Below are 5632 nucleotides of genomic sequence, written 5' to 3'. Positions count from 1 at the left end.
CCCACGAAGTGGGTGCCAATGCACTCCTAGATAAGCTGCCCCTGCTCCTAGATACCTGACTGGTTGCAGCGAAGGCCAGTTGGGAAAGCGACCCTATTGTATGCCCTCAGCTATGGAGTCCTCATGGTCACGGTCACAGTCACAGGGTATTGCTTCATTAAGCTTCTCTGCCCTTTTTCTCCATGAGTAGACTATCTTTCCATCAATCCAGTTCTTTGTTTTCATGGGTTTTTTTTTTTTGTTTGTTTGTTTTTTGTTTTTCGAAATGGAGTTTCTCTCTTGTTGCCCAGGCTGGAGTTCAGTGGCATGATCTCGGCTCACTGCAACCTCTGCCTCCCAGGTTCAAGTGATTCTCCTGCCTCTGCCTCCTGAGTAGCTGGGATTACAGGCGCCCGCCACTATGCCCAGCTAATTCTTTGTATTTTTATTTATTTATTTAGAGATCTAGTCTCTCTGTCACCCAGGCTGGAGTGTAGTGGCGCGATCTCAGCTCACTGCAACCTACTCCTGCCGGGTTCAAGCAATTCTCCTGCCTCTGCCTCCTGAGTAACTGGGATTACAGGCGCCCACCACCACACCCAGCTAATTGTTGTATTTTTAGTAAAGATATGGTTTCACCATGTTGGCCAGGCTGGTCTCAAACTCCTGACCTTGTGATCTGTAACCTTGGTCTTGTCCCAAAGTGCTGAGATTACAGGCATGAGCCACTGCGCCCAGCCTAATTTTTCGTATTTTTAGTAGAGACAGGATTTCATCATGTTGGCCAGGCTGGTCTCAAATTCCTGACCTCAGATGATCTGCTGCCTCAGCCTCCCAAAGTGCTGGGATTACAGATGTGAGACACCGTGCCCAGCCTCTCAATTCAATTCTTTGGATTCGCAGCAAACAGTTTGATTATTTTCAAAATCTGTCAGAGATGAATACATGGTAATTGACTCATTCAAAAATATATATTGACTCTTGGCTTCATCAGCACATATGCCAAAAATTGGAATGATACAGAGATTAGCATGGTCCCTGAGCAAGGATGACTGGGAAATTCACAAAGCGTTTCATATGTGTGTATATATATTGAGCACATACTATGCATTACACATGCCTATAAGCAAAACAGAGGCAGGAGTGAGCAAGGCAGACATTGACATTTTTTTCAAGATGGAGTCTTGCTCTGTCACCCAAGCTGGAGTGCAGTGGTATGATCTGGGTTCACTGCAACCTCTGCCTCCCAAGTTCAAGTGATTCTTCTGTCTCAGCCTCCCAAGTAGCTGGGATTACAGGCATGCACCACTACACCCAGCTAATTCTTATATTCTTAGTAGAGACGGGGTTTCACCATGTTGGCCTGGCTGGTCTTGAACTCTTGACCTCATGGTCCACCTGCCTTGGCCTCCCAAAGTGCTGCGATTACAGGTGTGAGCCACTGCACCCAGCCCCAGATCTTGACATTTTGACAGGAAAGAAGGACAATAAACAGAAATAGATACATAATCTGTCAGGAAATGCTAGAGCTCCAAAGAAAAAGAAAGCAAGGTAAGGGGGAGCACAGGGACTTAAAAATATGTCTGCAAATTCCTTGACACTCCTCCCTGCAGAGGATGAAGCCTAGTTTCCTTCTCCTTGAGCATGGGCTGGTCTGCGTGCCCACAGCTAGTGAATAGAAGACAGCTGAGTGATGCGATGTTGCTTCTGAGGGTCCATTTTTGTCCAGTTCTCTTTCTGTCTCTTGGGATGCTTGCCCTTGGAATCCAGCCACCATGGTGAGAGGAAGCCCAAGCCACAAGGAAGCCACATTAGAGGTTCTCAGTGACAGCCTCAGCTGCACTTGAGTGACAAAGAGCGTGTGATCTGTCCTCAGCCTCTGACCTTTTTTTTTGAGTCCGAGTTTTGCTTTTTTTTTTTTTTTGCCCAGACTGGAGTGCAATGGCACGATCTTAGCTCACTGCAACCTCCACCTCCCGGGCTCAAGTGATTCTCCTGCCTCAGCCTCCTGAGTAGCTGGGATTACAGGCGCGCACCATCATGCCCCGCTAATTTTTGTATTTTTAGTAGAGACAGGAGTTTTTCCATGTTGGCCAGGCTGGTCTCAAACTCGTAACCTCAGGTGATCCGCCTACCCCGGCCTTCCAAGGTGGTGGGATTATGGGTGGGAGCCACCGCGCCCGGCCTAGCCTCTGACTCTTAACAGCTGCAGTCCCAATAATTGTGGACAGAAAAAGCTGTCTCCATTATGCCCTTTCTGAATTCCTGGCTCACAGAAGCCTGGTGAAATGATAAATCATGATTATTGTTTTAAGCCATTCATCTTGGGGATAATCTGTTACACAGTAAGGAATAGTTAATAAAGGGGAGAGGGTGGGGCATGGTGACTCACGCCTGTAATCCCAGCACTTTGGGAGGCCAAGACAGGCGGATCTCTTGCGGTCAGGAGTTTGCGACCAGCCTGGCCAACATGGTGAAACTCCATCTCTACTAAAAATACAAAAATTAGCTGGGCATGGTGGCGGGTGCCTGTAGTCTCAGTTACTTGGGAGGCTGAGGCAGAAGAATCATTTGAGCCCGAGAGGCGGAGGCTGCGGTGAGCTGAGATGGCACCACTGTACTCCAATGTGGGTGACAGAGTGAAACTCTGTCTCAAAATAAATAAATAAAAAATAAAGGGGAGGGAGAGTGAGGTGGAAGGTGATAGGAGAGTGAGTGCTAATTAAACAGGGTGGTCAGGGCAGACCTTTCTGATGGGGGGACGTCTGAGCAGAGACCTGGATCGAGTGGGGGAGCAAGTGAGGTGGATATAGGGGAGAAGCTTTCAAGCAGAGAGAAGGGCCAGGGTAAAGGCCCTGGTGGAGGAATGCGCTTGTGATTCAGTATGGGGGCCGGTATGACTGGAGCAATATGGAGGAGAAATACAGTGGCAGGAAGTAAGATCAAAAGAAGGGGCGAGGAGAAATTGCAGGCTATGTAGACCTTTGCAGGGAATTGAGCAGAGAATGCTGCAATATGATCTCAGCTGAAGTTTAAGGCTACTTCGGCTGCTGTACGGAAAAATAGTGGTTAGTGAAAGCACGGACGGAGGGAGAAGCCAGCTGGGAGGCTACGATGGTAGTCCAGGTGAGACATGGACGGTGGCCAGCACTAGTGAGGAGGAGGAAGTGAGATGTGGTCAGAATATGGATATATTCAAGGTAATGGTGACTCACTTTTTGATAGAAACAGGGTATCAGAGAAGCAGAGGCTGGCAGAGCGGATGAGTTCTAGGCGGCACGCAATGTGCAGACCGTAGACCGGCAGCATCAGCAGCACCTGCGTCACGTGTGAGAAATGAGGACTCTCGGGCGCTGCCTCTACCTACTGAATTGTAGCAAGACTCCCAGGTGTTCCCCATGCACATCAAACTTTGAGAAATGTTATTCTAGGTTGCTGTCAAGTCTGGCTGCAGATTTGAAACACCTGGCAAGCTTTTACGACCGATGCCAATGCTAGGTCTGGAGGTGGAGGGGCTGTGTTTGTTGGAGGCGCTGTGTTTGTTGGAGGGGCTGTGTTTGTTGGTATTCACGTTTTTTAGCTCCTCAGATGACCCTCATCTAATCCTTAGATCTCCATCCAGGCTTTCCACAAACTCTGTTGGTTCTGACATCAAAATATATCCCAGTGTTACAGCTCTTTCAGAATTTGTCTAGCAGGCTTTCCTCTCTCACGCTTAAAATAATAAAAATTAAAATAAAATATATCTTAAGTCTCATGCCTGCAATCCCAGCACTTTGGGAGGCTGAGGTGGGCGGATCACTTGAGGTCAGGAGTTTGAGACCAGCCTGGCCAACGCGGTGAAACCCTGTCTCTACTAAAAATACAAAAATTAGCAGGGTGTGGTGGCGGGCACCTATAGTCCCAGCTACTCAGGAGGCTGAGGCAGGAGAATTGCTTGAACCTGGGAGGCTGAGGTTGCAATGAGCTGAGATCACACCATTACATTCCAGCCTGGGCAACAGGGTGAGGCTGTGTCTCAAAAAAAAAAAAAAAAAAAAAAAAAAAAGATGAAGTCTTGCTATGTTGCCCAGGCTGGTCTCGAATTCCTAGCCTCAAGTGATTCTCCTGCCTCAGCCTCCTGAGTAGATGAGACTACAGTTGTGAGCCACAGAGCCTGGCTCCCACCCTCATTTATGTTATTTTTAGATTGAGTTTTCCTTTTGGTGTACAGTTTTTTTTTTTTTGAGACAGGGTCTCACTCTGTCACCCAGGCTGGAGTGCAATGGTGCCACCTCAGCTCATTGTAACCTCGGCTTACTGCAACCTTCACCTCCTGGGTTCAGGTGATTCTCCTGCCTCAGCCTCCTGAGTAGCTGGGATTACAGGTGCCCACCACCATGCCCAGCTAAGTTTGATATTTTTTGGTAGAGACAGGGTTTCACCGTGTTGGCCAAGCTGGTCTCAAACTCCTGGCCTCAAGTGATCCGCCCACCTCAGCTTCCCAGAGTGCTGGGATTACAGGCATGAGCCACCACGCCCAGCCGACATGTTTTAACTCATCTATCCATTTGTGTTACTATCAGGAGGCAGACCAGTTCCAGCACTCTGAAGAGCTACTGGGACACCCTTTTTATAACCACACCATCCTTCTATGCCTAAGTGAAGATCTGGTGCTGGGTTTACAAGGGGAGGATGAGTGAAGTCAGGTGTGATGATTGAAGACTTGTGGGCAAAGAGACCCAGCAAGTCAAGATAGAGACATTTTTCCAACCTCAATCTAGGACTCAATGAGGATAGCAAATACATTTCATCTGATGTGCCCTCTCCACCCAACTGCCTGGCAGGCTGGGTTGTGAAGTCCTCTAAGGCATATCAGGGCTCAACTGAAGAGTACAATGGTTGATGAGTGATGCCTCTTGTGGACACAGGCCAATGAGAGGGGGTGCAGGTGCTGGAGTGTGTTGTTAGTGTCGGGGCTGATTGTCTACCGAGAGGGCGGGGAATGCCCGAGGGGAATGGGAGAGAGACTATCCAAGCGAAATCAGATACCCATATATATTGTTTTTGTTTTGAGATGGAGTTTCACTCTTGTTGCCCAGGGTGGAGTGCAGTGGCACAGTCTCAGGCTCACTGCAACCTCCGCCTCCTGGGTTCAAGTGATTCTCCTGCCTCAGCCTCCCGAGTAGCTGGGATTAACAGGCACCCGCCACCACTAATATTTGTATTTTTAGTAGAGACAGGGTTTCACCATGTTGCCCAGGCTGGTCTTCAACTCCTGACCTCAGGTGATCTGCCCATCTCAGCCTCCTAAAGTGCTGGAATTACAGGTGTGAGCCACCACCCCTGGCCCAATCTGTATTGGATATTAGATCTGAGATACTCCATCTTTGAAATGTTTATACCATCTGTCTTTAGTTGTGCTCCGTAACAACAATCATGACTTCCTTATAAATGCATAAAATCTCAGGGAGACAGAGAATTATGTTTGTGTATTTACAGTAGTGCTTAAAAATCCCGGATTGATTACAAGGTATCCCAGATGACTTCAAACACAACAATAGTGGAAGGAAGCAAGTTTATCATCAAAGAGAAAACTAGGAAGCAACTGTGGGAAATCACAGTTTGTCCAGATAAGAGAAGTCTACAAAGAGGCAGCAGGAGGGATTTGAAC

The 5632-nt window shown here is 48.0% G+C and overlaps 2 pseudogenes; both read left to right on the top strand.

The window, feature by feature from the left end:
- The first annotated feature begins 961 nt into the window (after positions 1–961).
- LOC115893016 lies at positions 962–1062 on the top strand (annotated as a pseudogene).
- A 2581-nt stretch (positions 1063–3643) lies between these two features.
- LOC115893038 lies at positions 3644–3687 on the top strand (annotated as a pseudogene).
- The last annotated feature ends 1945 nt before the right edge of the window (positions 3688–5632 follow it).

Source organism: Rhinopithecus roxellana, chromosome 13, assembly GCF_007565055.1.
Source record: "Rhinopithecus roxellana isolate Shanxi Qingling chromosome 13, ASM756505v1, whole genome shotgun sequence".
NCBI classification, from domain to species: domain Eukaryota; kingdom Metazoa; phylum Chordata; class Mammalia; order Primates; family Cercopithecidae; genus Rhinopithecus; species Rhinopithecus roxellana.
Note: the sequence above shows the minus strand (reverse complement) of the source record. Positions and strands in the feature narration are given on the sequence as shown.